This window comes from Ammospiza caudacuta, chromosome 9 (assembly GCF_027887145.1).
Source record: "Ammospiza caudacuta isolate bAmmCau1 chromosome 9, bAmmCau1.pri, whole genome shotgun sequence".
Lineage (NCBI taxonomy): Eukaryota > Metazoa > Chordata > Aves > Passeriformes > Passerellidae > Ammospiza > Ammospiza caudacuta.
In genome coordinates, this window is record NC_080601.1 from 37,712,840 (window position 1) to 37,736,898 (window position 24,059).

Sequence of the window (24,059 nt, forward strand, 5' to 3'; positions counted from 1 at the left end):
TGGAAGGCAGGAGGACAGAAAATAAAGCCTTTAAGTAGGAAAATAAAGCCTTTAAGTCGGAGCAAGATTAACTCCCCTGGCCAGAAATGGCAGTGGGAAGGCTGGGAGCCACAGGGATAACAGCCCCAGCAGAAATTCCAGGGGTTTTGGATCGGCTGTGGAAGAGCCCAAGCTGCTGCTCATCCTGAGCTGCCCTTACACCCACCAACATCTCCTGCTCCCAGCCCAAGGAGGAGCAGCTCACACCCAGCACGGCCCACAGAATCCTGTGGATGTTTGTCCTTTGAATTGTGCTGATACTCTCACTTTGCACCCGAGTTCTGCACAGGAAAATTACATCCCTGAAAAATTCCGATCCCCACTTACGGGCAGCAGCTGTTGGAATAACTGCTTTGCAATGTAATCCCCTTGTTCAATAATTCTTTGCCTTCCAACGCTGTAATTTACATTTTTGCCAAGGAATCAAACTGGTACTTAAGTATGAGAATAACTGAGGATCCTGCCTTTGTCTCCAGCCAACTGTTATCCTAAGCCCTGCTATGACATTATATAAATATTCAAAAAATGCCTGTGAATACCATAATTTCTCCAGGTCTCACAAATGAGGAATTATCCAAGTAATGGATTATGAATGGAGTAGTAATGTATGGAAACATTACCCACCCAAAACAAATTAGAGCTCCCAAAGACTCAACATGAAACAAAATGTGTTAGAGGTTTAACAAAATAAAGCTGCCCCCTGAGATTCAGCCTCACTAATTCCTATTAAAAAACTCCAGAAAGGTGAAAATACTTACAGATACTGTTTATTTCTAAATATTGTCATCTGAGGAGCGTAGTCAGGAAGATGTTATTTAAAATACCTGCTTATCCAGCCACAAACTTGGCAAGTTTAAAGTGAAATCTTGAAGCTTGATAATCCAAGATTTCCAATATGATGTATTTTAGCAGGTTGTGCCCTTTGCTCACCAAGCTCACAATTATGTTCATATTTTGCCTCTAGTTGATAAATTTATAAGAATATATAAATGTAGTTAATTTGGCTGTATTTTGAAGCCAAGTGTTTAAATAAAAATGCAAGGCTCTGACTGCCACAGGGTGCCCAGAGCAGCTGTGGTTGCCCCTGGATCCCTGGCAGTGCCCAAGGCCAGGCTGGACATTGGGGCTGGAGCACCTGGGACAGTGGGAGGTGTCCCTGCCATGGCAGGGGTGGCACTGGGGGGATTTGGGGTCCCTTCCAACCCAAAGCATTCCAGGATTCTGTGAGTAGCTCCCTGCTGAGCCCAGGGTGTTTGCTGTGCCTGCGCCTAAAATCTCAGTGGAAATTCCTGCAAAGTTTATGGAGCTGCTGGCACCACTTTGAGAAGCCATTGCTCAACCCAGCCCGGCTCTGCTGTCAGCAGGCCAGACCCTTCCACCAATTCTTACTCAAGCGTCCCTCACTCGGGAGAGTGGGACAGAAGTAAAGATTACTCATCTGAGGAGTTGCAAAACTGCTGTTGAAGGTTTCTGCCCTGGAGCCAGCCATTGTATGGGAATGACTGAGGTGGGGAGGAGACAGCCTGTCTTCTGGGAAAGAAAGTTCTAGGAATTAATTTTAAACTAATTTAAGAAGCTATTGTTTACTGACTTTTTCCTTTTTCCTTTCCTTTCCTTTCCTTTCCTTTCCTTTCCTTTCCTTTCCTTTCCTTTCCTTTCCTTTCCTTTCCTTTCCTTTCCTTTCCTTTCCTTTCCTTTCCTTTCCTTTCCTTTCCTTTCCTTTCCTTTCCTTTCCTTTCCTTTCCTTTCCTTTCCTTTCCTTTCCTTTCCTTTCCTTTCCTTTCCTTTCCTTTCCTTTCCTTTCCTTTCCTTTCCTTTCCTTTCCTTTCCTTTCCTTTCCTTTCCTTTCCTTTCCTTTCCTTTCCTTTCCTTTCCTTTCCTTTCCTTTATGCCTTATACCTCTTCTCCTTTTCCTCCCTTTTCCCCTCTTTTTTCCTTTTTCCCTTTTCCCCCCTTTTCTCTTTTTTTCCCTTTCTAATTTTTTTCTCTTTATCCTCTTTTTCTTTCCTTAAAAACTTGCAAAGCCTGGCACAACAATGGGTTTTCTTTCTTGCAGCAGATCTCTAAATTGTAGGAAATTTGCCTCTTGGCCAGGCTGTGCTGGCTCAGAGCCAGATTGGCTGTCTCCATTCTCATCCTTTCCCATACTCTTTCCCTCAGCAAAATAAAAATGTTTGGTTGGTTTGGAATTTTGTATTAGTGAAGCAGAGCAGAGGCTCCTATGGACAAATTCCCAATCGCAGCACTCGTGATGGGCCTCTGGCACGAACAAAAGTTGACAAAACACATGGAAACAAACAGAAACGCTCCCATTGTCTGCAACTGGCCTTGGCTTGGGGTCTCACAGCTTAAATTTCACCAAACAGGAATGAGCTCAGGATTAATTTTCTTTGACTTCCCTAAAATTGTTCAGTTGCAGCTTGAGGGACATTCAGTGTCAGTGGGGAAAGAGAAACAGGGGTGGTGAAACTTTCACGTGAAGAAAAAAGTGTCTGGATCCTTAAAAAATACTGTGATCACATTATATGCAAGAAAAAATGAATCAAATATTTCCTGGATGACTGAGGCACAGAATTTCTCTGTTCCAGCCCAACAGGGAGCTTTGGGCAGGGCCATGCTCCACATCTTCCCTGAACAGCTGGGATCGGGAGGAGAATCCCCGGGCACTGAGTGGAAGTACACAGAATTTCCTCCTGCATTTAAAAACAAAAAATAAGTCCAGAGGTTCTATTCCCTATACCAAACCACAGACATTGCTACAAAATACACTTGGCTGGGTGAATATTCACAGAAATGGGAGCCACAGCTGTGGCTGAAAGCCAAGCTACAGAGGAGATGCAACCACGGCCTTGAGAGGCTCCCAGAGCTGCAGAGGGACTTTGGACAAGGGATGGAGGGACTGGACCCAGGGAATGGCTTCCTGCTGGCACAGAAGAGGTTTGGATGGGATATTGGGCAGGAATTATTCCTCTGGCTGCCCCTGGATCCCTGGCAGTGCCCAAGGCCAGGTTGGACATTGGGGCTGGAGCACCTGGGACAGGGGAAGGTGTCCCTGCCATGGCTGGGTGGCACTGGATGAGCTTTGAGATCCCTTTTAACCCAAACTGTTCTGGGATTCTGTGATTCTGACACCCCAGGATCATATCAGGGGGTGCCCCTGTGTCAGACCACCCAGATGATCCCACCCAACCTGCACCCCACGGGACACTCGCTCCCCATGAGCACCCCCAAGCAAACACCAGGGCCCCCAAACCTGTGCCAAAGTTTGTCTGAGGTTTGCAGCTTTAATGGGAACAAGGCTTGGTCCTTAAATAGGTGCTATATTTATGGAGCAAGGAGTAGCCAAAACGCAGGGAAAACTCAGCCAACTGCTTTGCTATTTTTGATGACACGACAAAGTCTGATTTTCATTAAGTTTTGCACATATATATATCAGGGGTCCTCCTAGGGACTAGGGAATGAATGCACTTTGTTTGAACTCTATGGCTATTATATACTACTTTTTATTGATTTTTTTTTCCCTGTAATTCTCAATATAGTTCTTGTGTGTTCATGGAAAAATATTTATTTTTAGATCCACCATTTTTCCAATATACTTGTTTTCCTCCTGTTACAAACATTGCCTGATTACCAGGAACATCTTCCCTGTTTTCTTAAAAATCAAAATTTACAAAAATATTACAAGTAGGATTAACAATTTTAGTTATCTCAAAAAGGCAAAATGAAAGCAAAGCTTGGGTCAGTGTGTGTTATACACTCTCAGATCTGTATTTTTAGTTTCAATGGTGCCCTGCCCACATTTTTGGAAGGAGAATTTGCCCATGAAGTAAACACATAACCTTGAGAAAAGTCAAGACTTTCTGCTTCAGAATGTTTCCTCTAGAAAAACAAATTAGGAGGCCAACTTGGCCACCTGAAATGTCACTCCATTCTTCAGCAGTGGCACTAATGAGTTTATTCATCAGAGAGAGGGACAGGGAAGGGATGAGGTCTGGGCATCTCCTGGCACGGAGGAAAGGGAAAACCTGGCACTGCCCTCAGGGTGGAGCCTGAAACCTTGGAATCCCTTCCCTTCTCAACTCAACTCAGCTCAACCTCAACTCAACTCAGCTCAACTCAACTCAACTCAACTCAGCTCAACTCAACTCAACTCAACTCAACTCAACTCAGCTCAACTCAACTCAACTCAACTCAACTCAGCTCAACTCAACTCAACTCAACTCAGCTCAACTCAACTCAACTCAACTCAGCTCAACTCAATTTCCTTTCCGCAGAGTTTGATGCTGGTCCTCCAGAGCCAAGCCAGGCTTTTGCAGCTCCTCTGGCCTAGGGAGGATCAGTGACCACCTTGGGATTCCAGTAAATCTCCTCCCAGTCCTGCCCAGCTCCAGCCCCACTCCAGACACAGATTTTGGCCATTTGGGGAGGACAGGAGGAGCACGGAGGGAGGAGGGAGGTGGCAGCAGCCTGGGAATGCACCAGGGAGATGCAGCGGGGCCGCAAAGCTGGGGCTGGTACCAGCAAGAGTGCAGGGCCATCAGGGAGCCATCTGGGAAAAATCATTTTATTTATAACTTAAGTAATAGCACAAGCCACACAGCAAATCGATTTGCTTTTGGATTCCAGCTATTGTCTGATTGCCCAGACAAACAGCATCCAGTTTAAGTGGAGTCCACAGCAGTAATAACAAAGAAGGAACACAAATTTTAATTATGTTTCTCCAAGTCTGTATAAGTATTGGAGAACCACATAAAAATGATTTTTTTTCGTACTAACTTGCAGTTGAAAATGTGTCATTAAAAGCTATGAGTCTGATTTTCTGCTCTGCTGGTCAGGATATTAACCAAATGATAAAGTATTCGCTGTTTGAGGGGAGAAAAAGGAGAGGGAAATAAATGCTGAAGGTTCCATGCCAGAGATATTCTGAGAATGATGCTAAAATGAGAAACTTTATCACCCTTCACTTGTTGGGGTTGTTTTGCTGCAAGAAAGTGCTGGAGTAAGAGAAGAAAGAGAGTGGAGAGAGAACCAGAAAACAAAAACAAGCAAAAATGGGGAAAAAAGCGGTGAGGATGTTGGAAGCACAAGTGAGAGTTTGTGTTGGGCTGTTTGGTGGCACCTGTGGCAGGAGGGCACGGCAGGCTCTGACTCCACACCATGCCAGGGAATGCAGGGCTCCCTCTCCCCAGGATTCAAATTAATTTCTGCTCTCTCCGCTCACATTGTCCCTAATTCTGCAAGCCTGGCTTCATACCCGCTGCAACTTACATTTATTTGTAATCTCACTGCTTACACTCCACTGAACAATAAAAGAACAATAAACTTAATAAAAAGCCAAGTGATTGGAAATAGCTCTGGGAATGGCAGTCCAGTATGAAAGCTTATAAATTTACTTGTATACTCATGACATTGTCAGCTAATTTTTATGAAAAGCCCATCACAGAACATTGCACCAAAACACTGTGATCACTCGTATGTCACCCATCATACTTCCCCTGATAACAAAACAGAAAATGCATCATAAAATGGATACTTCAAACTACAAATTCATCTTGAAATGCTCACTGTATACAGTAACAATTCTTTCCTGACCTTGTCTTGCACCTGAACCTTAAATTAATCATTCTTCTTCTATAACATTAAAGAATACCCAGCGGTCCTTTTTATTGAGTTTAAAAGCTAAAACTTCAGCTAATAATATCATTATTGTTTTGGTTAATATTTCCCTATTCAAATCCACACGGAGTTAAGAAGTTATGCGGTGCAAAGTAAGGAATAAGAGTTTTGGAACTGCAATTGAAAAGTATTTTTCTGTGCTCAGATCAGAAAGTATTGACTGATATTTAGAGGCTGAAGCAAAGCCCCCTGAAGTCAAAGGAAAACACCTATATTTTAAACGTTTTGGGATCAAGCCCTTAACACCTAATCCTGAAAAATGCTGAGTACATTAAAGCCACATAGGAGCTCTGGATATCAAGAATTCACAGGGCTAAATCCTATTAAATACATAGTGTTATCCTGACCCAGACTAAGGTACTCAATTGGATTAATTAGGAAAGGTTTTCCAGGAGATGGCCAAGATTTTCACCTCACTCCTTCAGCGGACATGCTGTTGAGACGACAAATGGGACACAGGACAGCATTTGCAAGTGCCTCCCAAGGAGATTTTAATGGATCAGATCTCCAGTGAAATACTTGAAGCCTTTCTGACACAGAATTTAGTGATTTGGGCAATTCTTGAGGCATGAATGGAAGGTTCTCAGGCACCTGGAGATGGCTCTGCAGATAGGGGTAGGAGACACCTCAGCCCACCCTTGGGGCTGGTGTTATTCAGTCTTTATTTCTAAATGCTTCAGCTAAAAATTATAAAAACATAAATCCTTTTTTTCTCTCCCTTGTCCACCAGCAGGAGCTTCTGCCTTCAGTCAGGAGCTCCAGCACAGGGAGTTCAAATCCTAAATTCCCTTCTGCCCCTGGGAGTGTCATGATGCTGAAGATTAGCAGAACAGTTTCTGTGGAAATGCGAGTGTCATTCCTTTAAACAAAAGCAGAGACGTTTGATTAAAGCCCCATAAAAATCAACACTTCAATTGTCATCACTTCAAGAGAAGCGTGACACAGCTTTTGTTCGGAGCCTTGCAGGGGGAGCTGCAGCTACTGGGAATAACAGGGCAGGAAATGTGGATCCAGGTTGTCATCCTTCCAGAGAAACTCCTGCCCTGTCCTTGCCAAAAGAAGGAAGGATGAAGGAGCAAAGCCTCCCCCCTGTGCCTGCACGCCCCAGCTGTGCTCAGCCCCACACAGGCAGCCCCTCCATCCCTCCCTCCCCACAAGCAGGAGCCCCCAGGTTTCATGGAGCTGTCCCAGATTCACTTTTGTATCCAATTCCATGGAAATGGGAACGCTGCACAGGCTGAAATAATAGGGAAATAACTCTTTGACAGGGACATTTTGAGTTCCTGAAATCACAGGGACTCAAAGTGAAACACAGGATTTGTGTCTGAGGAAGACTCTGGGGGACAGAATAATCTGAGGAGGAAAGGGTTCATCAGAACGTTCAATATCAGATACCATCCATTGAACAGCTGCTTTTTTAGGGCAAAAATCAAGTGTATAGTGCCAAACAGGTCACAGAATCTCATCCTTGCTGGCAAGGCTCAGAGCAGGCCTACACAATTCTCAGGGGAGCTCCCTCTGTGCCTTCTGATTGTAAAAATTCTGTGGGGTCAGCCCCTGCAGGAGACACCTGGAGGTTAAGGCACTTTGCTGCTCAGCAATCCTGGCATGGACTTCCCTTTGCCAGGGCCAAAAGCCATCCCTGGAGATGGCAACTTCCCTCTGCCTGCAGAGCAACTCCCTGAGGGGCCTGGGCTCAGCGTCTCACCCTGCTGGGACCGCAGAGAGACGAGATCAGCTCTGGGAAAAGCCTCTCACTTAAACATCATAAAATGCAATAGTTTGGGCTGGAAAGGACCTTAAAGATCATTCCTGCCATGGCAGGGACACCCTGAACTGTCCCAGGTGCTCCAACCTGGCCTTGGGCACTGCCAGGGATCCAGGGGCAGCCACAGCTGCTCTGGGCACCTGTGCCAGGGCTGCCCACCCTGCCAGGGAACAATTCCTTCCCAAAATCCTATCTAAATCTACCCATTTTCAATTTAAATCAATTCCCTGTGTGCTGTCCCTCCGTCCTTGTCCCCAGTCCCTCTGCAGCTCTCCTGGAGCCCCTTCAGGCCCTGCCAGGGGCTCTGAGCTCTGCCTGGAGCTGCTCCTCTCCAGGTGAGCCTCCCCAGGTGTCCCAGGCTGGTTTTATGAGTGACACAAAACTCCTGGAGGTCAGGGATGCCTTTCCATTGGCCTCTGGAGCAGCACTTTGGGGGGACAGTGGCTCCAGGGAAAGTCTGAATTAAAAATACAAAGCAAAGTGAGAGGAGGGTGTTAAGAATTCAGCTGACTAGAGACTAGAAAAGTACAAGGCCATAGCTAATTCTAAGTCCTGCACCTGCAAGATAGCGTGTCCTTGGGCCTAGCTGGGTATGATAACAAATAGACAGAGAGACGTGGGAAATAGGGAATGCAGGCCCAAAAGAATGAGGAAGAGTTGATGGTATAGTTTAACCAATAGATCGCTTGGCTTACAGAATATTCATAAGCTTATTATTTGCTGTGTAAGTGTCTGATGCTCTCTTCAATAAGTAGAACTTGCTGATGACTCAAATTGAGCCCCGAGTTTCCCTGCACCCGACAAATAGCTAATCCCCGACACAGGCCTCATTCTGCAACAGGAGGGTTCAGAATCTGACTCTGATTAATAAGCACCATTTTATGGATCAGGAAATATCACACCTGACAGAGCTGCCAAAGACAAGTCAATTGTGCAAGAGCAGGTTTTGTTGTGCTGGTAGAAGAGGAAAAAAAACAATGTTTGACAAAGAAAAGAAACTTAACATGGTATTGAGGATGTTTATTTCTTTTATCATATTATCTATGAATCTTTTATAAGTTTTCAGTGAACTATATTAATTAAAAATTAGTTCTGGGAATATTTTGCTTGTAGCCTAATAAGCTATTACGTCAATACAGATTTTCATGGACTATTTTAAATTTGAAATAAAGAGGTCTCCTGAGTATGCGCAATGGAGCAAAAAATGTAACAAAATAAAAAGAAGTAGAATGTTTCACACTTCTTTCCTTGTGCGAGCTGAGGATCAGGTCTGGGTTTTTCAAAGTTACTTTTATGTGCTTTATCCTAAAAGTTTAATTATTATTGAAAGTTTTATGGACTTAGCATGAACTTGATTATTTATTGTTTTTATTATGAAGTTTTTCACTTTATTGGGATCCATCCCAAGGCTGCCACACATGGCAAGACTTTTCCAGTCTTCCCTCCCTGTATAAACCAGCATCTCTCCAGGAAATGCTGCTGATTGTGGGTCAGGGTTTGGGTCTGGAGGCAGGGATGGGGTGAATTCCTCCCAGAGTTCTGATGCTCCCACCAGGATGCAGGCAGGGATGGGATAAATTCAACCCAAAGTTCTGCTACTCCCACCAGGGTGGCAGCTCCTCCACAGAAGTAAAGAAAGAGGAAAAACTCAAATTCTGGGCTGGTGATGGACAGAATGGATTTTCTGGGACTCCCAGCATTGAGTGTAATTCCCATTTTGGGAGACCCACAGAAGCAGAACCAGATCATAAAATACAAGGCCAGAATAAAACTCTCATTTTAAATAATTCCAGAAAGAATGATCAAAAAATGTTGTGTCAATGACAGCTGACAGTTGTCGGTATTATATAAATTGGATCTTCCTTCAACTTTTTGCAATTACATTGAGGTGAGAGCTTTAAAAAAAAACATAAAACAATTTTTTTGTGGTTTCTTTTCATTTTCAGCAAGCTGCCTTTATGCGTTTTCCAAAACCTGGATAGACCTTGCAGGCATCAAGGAGATGAGCTCCCAGCAGGAATGGAGTGGGACACCTCAGGGGTAAATACCCACTTTGGAGGGCTCTTGCTGAAGGAACTCTGAATTAAGCAATGTTTTACAGCAATGTAGCAGATCCTATCCCACTGCAGCACAAAAGCCTAAATTTTTGGCACTTTTCAGTTATAAAATTTATTTTATAACACCTTATTTTATTCATTTATTTCATTTTTTAATATGAAAAATATAAATAATGATTTTTTTGTGAAATCTCCCATGCCTCAAAGCCCCTCCATATATAAACTCCACTATCAGGGTTTAAGACAAGCCCCACATCTACTTATGAATTTAAAATCATCGTAAGGAATTTTGCTGATGAATAAGTGACAAACAAAGAAACACCATTGAAGTTTCTTGATGTACCCTAAACAACACCTGAAAGTCATAGGTGAGCTCTAGTCTTGGCCAAATAGTGCAATCACAAGAGAGACTTTGGAATCCAGAGTCTTCTGGAAAATTATTCCTAATTTGAGAAATGTGGGAAAATTAACATATTTTGAGGGCCAAAAATAGGACCCTTCCTGGCTGCTTGCTGTCTGACTTTTAAATTTCATTTTGAAGGCATTTTGTTGATTTTGCTGCCTTTTTTTTTTTTTTTTTTTCATGCAGCAACGTCCGGAAAACATCAAGCCCTCACAGGAGGGACATTGTCCATCATTCCAAAGGGAGTCAAGGGTGTGGGAATGTTCCTTTCACCCTTGTCCATGGGCAGACGCACTGAAAACCCCAAATTTCATGGTCATGGTTGGAGTCATCACCAATAAATGCAACCACTGTCCGAACTAGAAACTCCACCAGTTAACACTGAATTTGGAAAATGAGTTGAAAAGCTGCAATAATGAGAAATTGCTTTTCCCACAGAGGACATTGTGAGGATTTTGGATCAGCTTTTGGATCAGCCCAGACTCCAGCACACCAAAGCCTCCCAAAGCCAAGCCCTGGGGCCCCACTCCAGTGCTGTTCATGGAGACCAGTGTAATTAATTGCAATTATTTAGCCTCCCAATAAGCAGCGCGGTGCCGGTTGATTTAAGCAGGTTCAGGAACCAAAGCAAACAGCAGTTAATTGATTTGCTCGGGTTCACATCAGAGGGATCTGACACAGAGTGGGATGAGAAGCACGGCCCCTGATTCCCACTTCCCTGCTTTATCCCCAGGCTCCAGCTACTTCCACGGCTGGAGTTCATGTTTTTAAAAAGCCAGGGAAAATCAACATCACCCATCTTTGTGTTGTTTAGTTTGCAGGTTGAAACGTGCTCCTCATATTCATATTAATGAGCTGCTTCTCATGAGGCAACCCATTAAATTTAATAGGAGAGCAACAAAAACCTCCCATGATATGAAATAGTTGCAGTTGTGTTTACATTTCCTTGAACGCTGCACTTTGCATTCCCGTGCTAAGAGTGAACTTTGCTTTTATTTTTTAATGATAAATAGGTTTTAATGACTGTCTTTAGCCTTTCCTTTTCTGCCACTTTCCTCTTCTCTCCTGGTGGGATAACAGGATCCCATCCTTCACCGGGCACTGGGTACACAATGTCCTCCATAGGAAAAGCAATTTCTCATTATTGTAGCTTTTCAACACTTTTTCCAATTCATTATTAATTGATGGAGTTTCTAGTTTGGACAGTGATGAACAAAGAGTCCATTTAAAACACTTTTGTCAGTTGTTTTGAGGTTAGTTTAGGGACCAGTGCACCATAACCTTCCCTCTTCTGAAAGGACTCCAGTGTTGTTTCAAAACACATTATGAAGCCCAAACTCTGGCAGAAAGAGGATTTCCTCCTGGCTTGGTTCTGCAAAAACACCATTTTTTGTCAGCAAGATTTCATTATTATTAAATTATTAGTATGCTTTTTAAATCTCAAACAAGATCCCCCCTAGCCAGACGGCTTTTGCAAGCAAAATCCAGCACTATGCAGGGAGCACGTGGGCTCCAAAGGAAATCCTCAGGTGATCTAAAAGGCAGCAAAACTTTTCCCAAGCTCCTTATAGCACCTTAAATCACAGCAATATTTGTTTGTAAATCCTGGACTCATTTGAACTGGCCCCTGACCTGCAGAATCCCATATTTTAGGATAGCACCTGTAATATAATCTAACAGCAAATGTAGCTGCTGCTGCTGTGGTGTGGTGGCCCCAAAACATGAGGAGCTGTGATAAGGACAAGAGCAAGCTGAAGTCTCCAGAGATCTCAATGTTTGTGCCATAAATTTGGTTCCTTTGTCTCCTCTCATGGATAGCCCCTCTGGAGCCAGGCTGGGACACCTGGGGGTGCTCACCTGGGCAGGAGCAGCTCCAGGCTGAGCTCAGAGCCCTGGCAGGGCCTGAAGGGGCTCCAGGAGAGCTGCAGTGGGACTGGGGACAGGGATGGAGGGACAGGACAAGGGGAATGACCTTAGCTGAAGAACAGTAGGTTTTAAGATCGGAGTAGTATGAAGAAATCCTGTCTTCGCTTCGGTTGTCTGGGAGATAACATTTTTACAGAAATGACGAATGGTAACTGTGGAGGGGGAGTAAGAATCCTGCAGTAACCGAAAATGAAAGGATAAGATCGGAGAGTTGATATATTGTTTTATCTTTTCTTTCTTTCTTTCTTCTTTTCTTTCTTTCTTTCTTTCTTTTTTCTTTCTTTTCTTCTTTCTTTCTTTCTTTCTTTTCTTCTTTTCTTCTTTCTTCTCTTTCTCTCTTTCTCTCTTTCTCTCTTTCTCTCTTTCTCTCTTTCTCTCTTTCTCTCTTTCTCTCTTTCTCTCTTTCTCTCTTTCTCTCTTTCTTTCTTTCTTCTTTCTTTCTTTCTTTCTTTCTTTCTTTCTTTCTTTCTTTCTTTCTTTCTTTCTTTCTTTCTTTCTTTCTTTCTTTCTTTCTTTCTTTCTTTCTTTCTTTTTCTTTTCTTTCCTTTCTCTTTAGCCTCCTCTATTTAGTGTCTCTGTGATATGAATCTGGCAGTGGGAATGCCAGTGCCAGAGGGCAAGGATGGATGGGATATTGGGAATTGGGAATTGTTCCCTGGGGGTTGGGGATGAGCTTGGATGGAATTCCCAGCATGTGGCTGCTTTATCCCTGGCAGTGCCCAAGGCCAGGCTGGACACTGGGGCTGGAGCACCTGGGACAGTGGGAGGTGTCCCCTGCCATGGCAGGGGTGGGAATCGGTGGGATTTGGGGTCCTTTCCAACCCAAACCACCCCATGATTCTCTGATCCCCAGTTCTCAGGTGTCCTACAAGCCCATTCCTGTCGGTGATGATGCTCCTGGCCCTCCCAAATGAGCCGGGGCAGTGCCCAGGGGTGAATCCCTGCTGGATGAGCCTCTGCAGAGGAGGAGCACCACAGTGTGCAGCAACCTGACACAAACAGCCCGGCACTTCAGGGTGCATAACCAGGGTGAAGTGCAGCTCAAGTCATGTGGCTTTCCTCCAAAAGCTAAAAATGAAAATAAATGTTTGATTGAACAGGAAAAATGCAATACCCAGGAAGCTGCTGTGTTGCTCTCTCTTAATTTTCCTGTAGCCATTAGAGAGACATTGTTTCACAGCTGTTTTATTTTTCCTGCCGCAGAATCATGCCTCTCCCAGCCTTTATAATTTTGATTTCTCAGAGCAATCTCCTCTTAATCTTTTGGTTCAGCAGGGCTGGAGCCCACAGTCCTGCCACAGTGCCCTCTGCATCCAGCTGTGCACACCAGAGAGCCTGGCAAGCAAAATAGCAAAGGCACTTTGTTTACACATTTGCATCTCTTTGCTCCTTGTGTTTCTTTGTCATATGATTTTTTTTTTTTTTAATAAGGTGTTCAGGGCTAGGCTGGATGGGGCTTGGAGCAACCTGGATAGTGGAAGGTGCCCCTGTCCATGGCAGGGAGTGGGACAGGATGGGATTTAAGGTCCTTTGCCATCCAACCCACTCTGTGATTTTGTGGCAAAAATATCTAATTCATAGAAATTATGTAAATCAGAATTTAGGAAAATAAATGCTCCTCCCTAAACGTGGAGGAGCTGTTGGATATCCAAGAGCCATCAATACCCTGGGAAGTCCCCCTGGAGCAGCTGCTGGAGCTCCCTGGCTTTGGCAAGGCACTATGAATGTTCCTGGCTGTGGATCGGTGGCTCTGAAGGAGCCAGGAGGGGAAAAAGAGGAGGGAAGCCAGAACTGGGAAGGGCAGGATCTGCTGGAGCCCTGGGGTGCTCCTCATCCTGCACCACCTCCATGCTCAGCTATCCAGGAGCGAGGAGCTCTCCCAATGCTGCAAGCCTACACCCCACAAGAAAAACTGGAAAGAATTAAGAGAAGATGATAGCAGCTTGCTCCTTCAACACCAGAGGAGGAATCACAGCCTCAAAGAGTTGCAGCATATTTCTTACAAACATTTGAGCTCTGCTTTTACATCAAATGTCCTCGTGTCCGGAACAGGTGGCTCGCCAACCCTTTTCCTCTGTAATTTCGTTATGAAAGATGCCTTGTTTATCTCTCAGACTCATCTGAAAATTACAAAAAAAGAAAACAAAATGTGTTGGAAAAGTGTTTATTGCGGGAGTTGCAGTCTTGGGGGATATTCTCCAAGGGAAAGGGATGTTTAATTAAACACACAAGGCAGCGCTCGCCCAATGGAAGGCGCCTCTGAAGTACTGGTGGCTGTTTGCTGGCACACATTGCTCCCAGGATTCCTCGGGGAGTGTTTATTTTGGATAACTCAGGCTTCCACAGGCACACCGAGAGGTGAGGTAACAGCTAAAGCACCACCATGATACAGCTTCCATTTGGGTGACATCTTTCAGTTTCTCATCCAAGACAGGAATAAATAAAATTAAACTGCACAGGAACGCTTCCTCTGCATCCCCAGCACCACTGTTGATGCTGATCACGTGGAAAACTCAGCATTTTATTTTCTTTTTTTTCCCAGAGTTCTCAGTGGATGTGCAACCAGAAACAAGGAGAGAAGTGCTGAATGCTGAAGAAGGGAATTAGCCAATTTGTTAATGACAACTTATTTGGGTGAAGCCCCATTCCCTTCGGAACGGGCGCTCTTTATTCAACCTTTCAATGTCAGTTATGATTTTTAAAGCGGCTTGACCTGGAAGCACACAGTTAAAATTGTGGTGACTGTTAATGACAGTTTTATTGGACACTATGCTTATAGTTCACATTTTGAGGTCTGTATGTAATTGATCTTTCTCCCCTACATGAGAAACACTGCAATGAGTTGGTTGCAGCACCACATTATAGATATAGAGAAATAATAATGATGTCACCTTGAGATTCAAAGATCGTGGAATAGTAATAGTCTCCTAGCTCATTCTCCCAACTGTGATGACCTCTCCAGTACTAAATCTTAACAGTCTCAGCATTATTTTTGAATTATTCATGCTAGCCTTTTCCCTCACTACAAAATCAAGGAAAATGAATGCATCATGCTCTGTCAACTCCACAGGTATTTTGGTAAAAGTATAAAATGTTATTTGGTTTCAAAAAAATCCGTGCAGCAATACAGGTCACTTGCTAGGCTGAGCAAAAACAAAAAATTCATATGCAGAAGAGATGGGAGACATCCATTCTAGGGCTGGATGAGGCATTTTGAAGTCCCTGGAAGTTGGGTTTTGATTAATTACAGCTCCTTCTGCAGAAATAAAACGGGAATTAAAGAAGCATCAACACACACAAAGCATTTTTCACCAACTCAGATGGGGTTGCCATCATTCCAGGGATTGAGCAGGGCGTCAGGACACGAGGAGCTATGGGCTGGGGACAGAGAGACACTTTTTAATGTCATATTTAGAGGTGGAACAGGCGGTGATGCTCAGGAAAGAGGGCAGCTATTCCTTCCCCGCCCATCCCAGCCGGAACAGCGGTGGCTCCTAAAGGCAGCAGGTTGATAACTCTTCTAGACCATCAAAGCCGGATAATAAGAGAGCGCTACAGTTTTATTCCAGTGATGGATCTCATAAAAAGTGCACATGGGAATAAAATAAAATGCATGTAAATGTAAACTCGAGCAGATATCCTGATTCATCTGTAGCTGGTGACCTTTAAGTTCATTATGAAAAACAAATGTCAAGCTTTCAAAAGACAGGAGTATCCCTGGCTTTGCTGGGGATTTTGTATGCTATGGCACAGACTGTATTAATTTAGTCTGGTATCAATAACCTTGAAATCAGGATTTTGCACTAAAAATCTAGTTTTATGTTTATTCAGAAAGCAAAGATAAAAGGCGACTTTATTTTAAGGGACCCTCCTGTGGCTACAGGGCAAACGTAATGTAACACTCTGGATTTCCACTACCTTGCTATTCAATGCCAGCTCCCATGGCAACAGATTTTATAGGAATACAAGGAGTGTGATGAAGATCTCCCTTGATTTTGCACAGAGTTTAATTATGGAAAAGTCTCCAGCCTGCAGAGTTCCTTGGCATCTGTGACACGACAAACGCTCCCAGAAAGCCTCGGTCAGAACCAGCCACAGGTCCCCTGGAGAAGGAAAAGAACCTCAATCATCCACTGTGGAAAACAGAGGGAGGCTGGATGTTGATACTGACACCAAAAATTCCAACTGATTAACAGGGGAATATCATGTAATTGCTGAAGAAACAACATCTGATCAATTAATTACTTCTCTAACTTGAACAAGAACTGCTTTTATGCTTCCATTCTCCCTTCAATTAGTTCATAAGCTGGAAGACAGTCAGTCTGATGAGGCTAAAGAATTTAAATGAATTTTTTCTCAATTTTTCCCTTTTTTTTTTGGTTGTAGTTATGCTAACAGAGCTACCTGCTGTCTCTCTCTATCCTCTTTGCCCCTGCTAATAAAGGGACACTTACTGTGAAGAATCTCCTGCTATATTTTTAAAGGAACAAAACCCCACTCACCTCTCAAAAAGAAACAACAAAAGATCTACAAAAATCACTGGTTTTAGTGTAATTGAGCATCATCAGGACCTTATTGCAGTTATGATGCTTTGACATGCCCAGACAAGTCTCCCAGCAGGGGCAAAAACCATTACAGCCCAACAGGTACTCACAGTTAAATGTTGGGACAGCAAGAAGTTGAAGAAAATTGGGATGTACAACTTCCTTCCATGCAGAAATTTTGCCACCACAAACCACATCAATTACAAATAAAAAATAACCCAGATTTTCTCTTCAGCTGTCCTGTGGAGCCAGGCTGGGAGAGCTGGGGGTGATCACCTGGAGAGGAGAAGGATCCAGGAGAGCTCAGAGTCATTTCCAGAGCATAAAGAGGATCCCAGAGAGCTGCAGAGGGACTGGGGACAGGGATGGAGGGACAGGACACAGGGAATGGCTCCCAGTGCCAGAGGGCAGGGCTGGATGGGATATTGGGAATTGGGAATTGTTCCCTGGCAGGGTGGGCAGCCCTGGCACAGGTGCCCAGAGCAGCTGTGGCTGCCCCTGGATCCCTGGCAGTGCCCAAGGCCAGGCTGGACATTGGGGCTGGGTATCCCTGCCATGGCAAGGGGTAGAACTAGATCAGCTTTAAGGTCCTTTCCAACTCTAACCATTCTAGGATTCTACAAAAATCAAAGAGACCTTTGCACTGATTTCAGTGAGAAAAGATTCATCCCTCCCCTGCAATTTAACTATTTGTATTTATTTTCTACCAAAAAATCTGGACTTTTGATCACTCTCTAGCCACATTTCTGCCTTTCACTCTGCACAAAACAGCTCCGTATTTAAGCATTATACCAAAAATTCCTGTATTTCAAACTCTCTGAGCCCATGTGGTGCTCAGCTGAGGATGGACAGAGGGCTCCAGACAAGGCCACGAGCCCTGAGCAAAGAGCCACTGTCACAGCTCTTTGAAGCACAGACAGGCACTATCAGCTGATGCTGTGCAGGGTCTCCCAGCCACAACGGTGGAGTCATTCCACCAGAGCGTTGGATTTTCCTTTCCTGATGGCTCCTGCACATGAAAGAGAGCCTTATCTGCCTGTGGAGCAAAGAGGGGGCTCGGGGCCAAAGAGCTGCCCAAAGATCCCCCCACGGATGAGCTCATGGCACTTCTGCTCTCTGGCTCTGCTCCTGCCACAGCCAGGGCGGATGGCCCCAGCCATCAAAGCAGAGCCACTCTCTGAGCGGTGACAAACGACCCTGAACTCGGAAAAATGCAGCCTGATCTATCTGGGGGGAAATAACCTTAAACAAAGGTGCTCGCCGGTGCTCGGGAATCTGGCCAGGAGCAAGAGCACAAAAAGGAACGCGGGAGCGATACCAGCGGATTAAATATGAATGACTGAAAGCTTTCGGAATCGTCTGCGGGCTCCTGATGGCACGTGTGGCACTTGGAGGAGAGGACGGGGCAGGAGGTGTCACTTGTCACTGGCCAGGGCACAGCACACAAGCCTTGACACTTCCTCCTGCCTCACCTCCCCATTCCCAGCAGGATCCCGTGGCTCCAAAGGCACAGAAATGCAAAATGCAGCCCCTCAGCCCTGGCCATTAATCTAAAAAGCTGCGTGGCAGTGGCTTAAAGCAGCTCTTTGCAAATTCCCTTCCCTTTAATTCCATAAGTACCCAGCTATTTTAGGCTCTTGATATAAAACCCACCAAATATTTGTGGGTAATTCCTCTACTTCTGCTTAGCCTTGTAAGCCCAGAGGAATAGAGAGCAGCAGACCTAGATCCCAGTTTTAACTCTAGTTTCTATTTTAACACCAAATTTCCATGGAATTGCTACAAAAAAAGGCAGGGAAGCATCTTTGTGGACAGTAATTCTGCTGGTTAAATCTCCCTTTGATCTTCCTTAAGTTCATCTTTCCCAAGGTGTGATTGTTTTTACTGTTCCTTATTTCAGGGGTGAAGATATTTCCATATAGGCCTAAAAAATTTTGCAATCACTCATTTACAATTAAAAGGGATCACAGGGAAATGCATTTAGGGAGGTTGATGAAGTCCTTTTCTCTTTGGAAAATAAAAGAAGGGGGGCAAAAGGGTGAATTCTTGGTCACTGCACATCCTCCAGCCTCTCTCAAACTGTAATATTTTGTATTTTTCTGAAAATTCTCACTGCATTTTGCTTCTATGCTGTGTTTGTGCTCGCTGCTTTTCAAATTTCCTTGCCAAATATGCCTTCAAAATGAAATGCATATTTTCAGAACAGTCCATTAAAATTACTGAACATTTTCAAGAAAAAATCTTATTTCTCCATGCCTGCACTTTTAAAGAGAGCAGAGCCTGGAATTTTTTAATTTTTTTTTGTGATGCAAAATATATAGATATATTATGTTATATGAGGCACAGTGATGATTTTATTCCAACATAAATGTCATTCTCACATAGTAATTTCATTTGAACTAGCAGGAGTGACTTTTTTTTTTTTGAGGTGTTTGCACCTAATATTAATGTTAAAGTTTAAAATATTTCATGGAAGGATAACGACAGCCAATTAACAGGCAGGGCAGGATTTACTGGTTTCCATTGGAAATACCAGCTCCCTCCTACTCTGGGCAACATTTCAGAGCAAAATCATTATTTTTCTTTAAAAACACCTAGGAATACACACAAGGAAGTGAAGAAACATGCCCGTTTCCCCTTCACTGTTTACATCCAGGCCTTGCCAGGGAAATGCCACTCAGGCTCTGAGGTCAGCCTGGGTTTGAGCAGCGCTCCGCATTCCTGAGCTCCTTCCCAAATCTCAGCAAAGGCAGAGGGAGCAAAACAAACGGCAGATGTGGGAACTGGGGAAAGGAAAGGGTCATTTTTCCAGCATGGGTCACGGAGAAGAGATTGGTGAGCGCGGGATGGCTGAAACACGCTGGCACACGCAGAGGAGCTGGCATTGGCCCAGGACAAACAGTGCCAGAGCTGGGAGAGCCAGGAGCACTGGGAGCTGCGAGCGCGCAGCCGGGAGACACGTGCCACGGAGTGCCCACGTGCCATGGAGTGCCCACGTGCCACGGAGTGCCCACGTGCCACGGAGTGCCCACGTGCCATGGAGTGCCCACGTGCCATGGAGTGCCCCTCATGTGCCATGGAGTGCCCACGTGCCATGGAGTGCCCACGGGCCATGGAGTGCCCCACGTGACATGGAGTGCCCACGTGCCATGGAGTGCCCCTCATGTGCCATGGAGTGCCCACGTGCCATGGAGTGCCCACGTGCCATGGAGTGCCCACGTGCCATGCAGTGCCCCTCATGTGCCATGGAGTGCCCACGTGCCATGGAGTGCCCCTCACGTGCCATGGAGTGCCCACGTGCCATGGAGTGCCCATGTGCCATGGAGTGCCCCCCATGCCATGGAGTGCCTCATGTGCCATGGAGTGCCCACGTGCCATGGAGTGCCCCTCACGTGCCATGGAGTGCCGCCCACGTGCCATGCAGTGCCCACGTGCCATGCAGTGCCCCTCATGTGCCACGGAGTGCCCACGTGCCATGGAGTGCCTCATGTGCCATAGAGTGCCCACGTGCCATGGAGTGCCCCTTGTGCCATGGAGTGCCCCACGTGCCATGGAGTGCCCACGTGCCATGGAGTGCCCATGTCCATGGAGTGCCCCCCATGCCATGGAGTGCCTCATGTGCCATGGAGTGCCCCACGTGCCATGGAGTGCCCATGTCCATGGAGTGCCCCCCATGCCATGGAGTGCCCACGTGCCATGGAGTGCCTCATGTGCCATGGAGTGCCCCACGTGTCATGGAGTGCCACGTGCCATGGAGTGCCCATGTGCCATGCAGTGCCCACGTGCCATGGAGTGCCCATGTGCCATGGAGTGCCCCTCATGTGCCATGGAGTGCCCACGTGCCATGGAGTGCCCCCCATGCCATGGAGTGCCTCATGTGCCATGGAGTGCCCACGTGCCATGGAGTGCCCCATGTGCCATGGAGTGCCCCCCGTGCCATAGAGTGCCCCCCGTGCCATGGAGTGCCCCACGTGCCATGGAGTGCCCCCCACATGCCATGGAGTGCTCCTCACGTGCCATGGAGTGCCCCATGAGCCATGGAGTGCCCCTCACATGCCATGGAGTGCCCCTCACATGCCATGGAGTATCCCCCACATGCCATGGAGTGCCCAACGTTCCTTCCCACCACCTTCTTAGGCTTGTGCAATATTTTAGCCACATTCCCAGCGAGGGCAGGCACAGCCAGGGTAACTCTGGGAAAGGGAAAACACAGCCCTGGAGACAGGAAAAGTGGACCCAGAGACCACCCAGCCACGGCAGGACGAATGAGATGTCATCCGTGGCATCCCACGGCTCAGGATGTTATTCTTGAGCAGTGCACAATCAATTATGTCTGTATGGAATGACTCCACTCCCTTTTTTTGGGTCTCCGGGAAATCTTTGTTCAAATTGAAGATGGTTTTCTAACAGGCTCCACTCTTTACCCAATTTTCCAGCTGAGTTGACTGAGGCCCAGGCAGGTCAAAAGGCTTACCCAAGGTCAGGGAGGGAATCAATGAGTTGGGTCAGATTAGATCTCAGCCCGTTCCTCGCTTTTCATCCTCTGCTGTTCCTGCTGGACCACTGTTAGAACCAGGTTAACAAAATGTCATGGATATGCTTTAAAAATATATATTTTTAAACTTGTTATTCCAATAAGAATTAAGTTCTTTAGACAGCATGGTGTATAAGATTAGGTTTCAAGAGGTGAGGCCTTTGCTGCAAGGAATTCAATATCCAGCACAATGTAAAATATCCAGCAGGAGAGACTTTTACTACTGTATAAAAATAATAAAAATGCAGAAAAGTCAAATTCACAGATCAAATGCTGAAGTGCTCACTCGGGTCAAGTTCTGCCTGGCTTTAATTGTATTTTGCCTTGGGAAAAGGCTTCAGATCTGGCCATAAATTAGTATGCTGATCCCATGGCATGAATGGTGTTTTATTTACTCATTCCCTGGAATATGCTGCAGAATTCAAGTAGCAGTTAAGCTAAAAAGAGTCACTCATCCGAATCTGAAGGAACTGTGGTGTTTGTGAGAATAATCTTGGGCTGCCTCTTCCAACCACCAGCTGGGTAATTTGGCATGAATTGCCCAAAATGGCCCATTTCCCCCCAAGAGATGTTTGTGTTTCCTGAACTTAGGCACCAAAAGCTCTGGATTTTCGGGAAAAATGTCTTCCCTGGGAGAGCTGAGCCTTCCTCATCCCTGGGGATTTGCACACCCACTGAGGGAAAGCTCTGAGCACTCTGGAGCTGGTGAACGGGGATGGCCTGGAGACCTCCTCCAACCCAGCCAGGATTATTTTCCAGTCCTGCAGCATCACTGGATATTGTCCTTTTCAGGATTCATTTTTAAAGACCACTTCAGGGACAGTTTTCCCCCTCAGCTGTCCCTCTGTGCTTTGCCAGCTCCCCTGATAGATGTGGCATGGAGAGAGAGGAATACAAGTTTATTTCCCAGCTATTACTCCATAAATAAAACAAACAAAACATTCATCAAACTGTTGTTTTTTCCTTCATTCACTTTCATCCCACCAAACCACAAAAGAATTGTTCTGGGCATTTTGTTTTCAGACAATGGGGGAAAGGTTTTGCTTTGGAAAGTCCAGTCAGGAATTTTCTTTTCCCGATTTTCGAGTCCGTCACAGGCGCGCTCGGAACTCTTGGCAAAGTTCAGCACTGAGGAAACTGCATCTCATCACTTCTCATCTGCAGATCAAAGCAATTCACTGGCAACATGAAAAGCCTGTATTTAAAACCTGACAGGATACCCTTAGAAAAAAAAAAAATTAAAAGAACAAGCTCAGAAATTCTGGGAAGAATGCATTCGGAGTTTCAAGCAAAATAAAACAACATCTGAAAAGCAGTATTAAAAATATCCTCGGACGCAAGAGAAACATTTGTATTTGCCCAGTGCTGAAACAATAAACGAATGAAAACGATCTCTGCTCCGTGTTCCAGAGCAGGATAAAAACTGTTCAACCATTAAACAGGGTTCAACTCTGCTGGCTTTCCTCCTGTGCTTCCATAAAGGCCAGGAAAAGCTAAACCAGGCAGGAGATGACAGAAATTTGCAGGAAGCATCCTGAGACTGGAGAAATTTGGGAAGTTTTAAACAAGAAGTGCAAATTCAAGAGCACTCATTCACCTGCTCCTCCTGACGGCTGCTGCCTTTCAGCACTTTCAGAAATAGAAATGTTTCCTCTCTTTTGACTGGCACAGCTCCCCTCTTCCTCCTTGGGCTGGCTCTGGAGCTCTTTGCCTCCACCTCGTTTTTGTCAGAACTGGGAGCACACGGAGGTGTCAGCAGCCGCCTGACCTTTCCCAGGTGTGCATCTCCACCTTCCCCACCCTGGGACCTCCTTATGCTTAAAATCTGCTCCAGGTTCACTTGAATCATTTCATGTGAAGGTGCTTAATGTCACAAACAATTTTTTTATTCCTCCCGTTGCAGGTCAGTCGGCATTTTAATGTTTATTATTAAACGGCCTTTGAAAGCTGAGCATGGAACAGATTTGCCTCCACCGATGGACACAGGGGAGCATCCCGGGCCAGCTGTGCACCTGCCACCTGGACTTGCTGGACTGTGGCCTTTTGGAGGGATGTCAGCTCCCAGGGCTGCGGGAACACAGCCAGGGCCAGCACAGCCCAGCCAGGGGACGCCCCAGCATGTGGCTCCAGTAACCAGAGCATTCCTCTGCTCCCAGCCTGGACATCAGCACCCTCTGGGAGCAGGCCAAAGGGAATTTCACCCATTTTCACACTTGTAAAACATTTTATCTACTTATCCATTTGTCTGCTATATACTCAGGCTGCTGTTTGAATGGGGAGCTGAACCCAGACCCAAGACAAGATTGGTGTCAGGGATAGGAACAGCCCTGGGTATGTCCCACCACTATTATGGGACAATTCATGTCACAGAAACACTAAATAGAGGGGAAAAATAGAAAGAGAGGGGGGAAAAAAGAAGATAAACATTTTCACTTCCATTTATTTTCATTTTAGCTTACTGCATTTTAGGGACTACTCACAGTTCACATTGTATTTATGTAAAAATGTTATTAAGACAAGAAGTGAAGACAGGATTTCTTCATGTCTAATTTAAACCTACTCTTCTTCAGCTTAAGGTCATCCTGTCCCTCCATCCCTGTCCCCAGCCCCTCTGCAGCTCTCCTGGAGCCCCTTCAGGCCCTGCCAGGGGCTCTGAGCTCTGCCTGGAGCTGCTCCTGCCCAGGTGAGCCCCCCCAGGTGTCCCAGCCTGGCTCCAGAGGGGCTCCAGCCCTTGGAGCAGCCCCATGGCTCCTCTGGATTCACTCTGGGGACCCTAAAGGTGGGCACAAGCCTCCAGGTGGGGTCCCTGGAGCAGAGCAGAGGAGAGAACCCCTCCCTGGAGCTGGGCAGGCTGCAGGGATGAAACCTCCTGAGGAACTCTTCCCTCAGCGGCCACCAGCCTCTCACAAAAGCAGCAGGACAATGTGAGAACTGCACACAGGGGATCCAGAGGGAACTGGAGTCCTTCATTGCAAGTCCTCTCCCAAAACCCCACACATTCCTACCTGTGGGGAGCAATTCCACGTTAACAGCTCTGACTGTGTGCGATGAGCTTTGCCAGCACTCCGATCCTGCGGGGCTGGAGTCACACCCAGCTCGTAAAATCACCCGG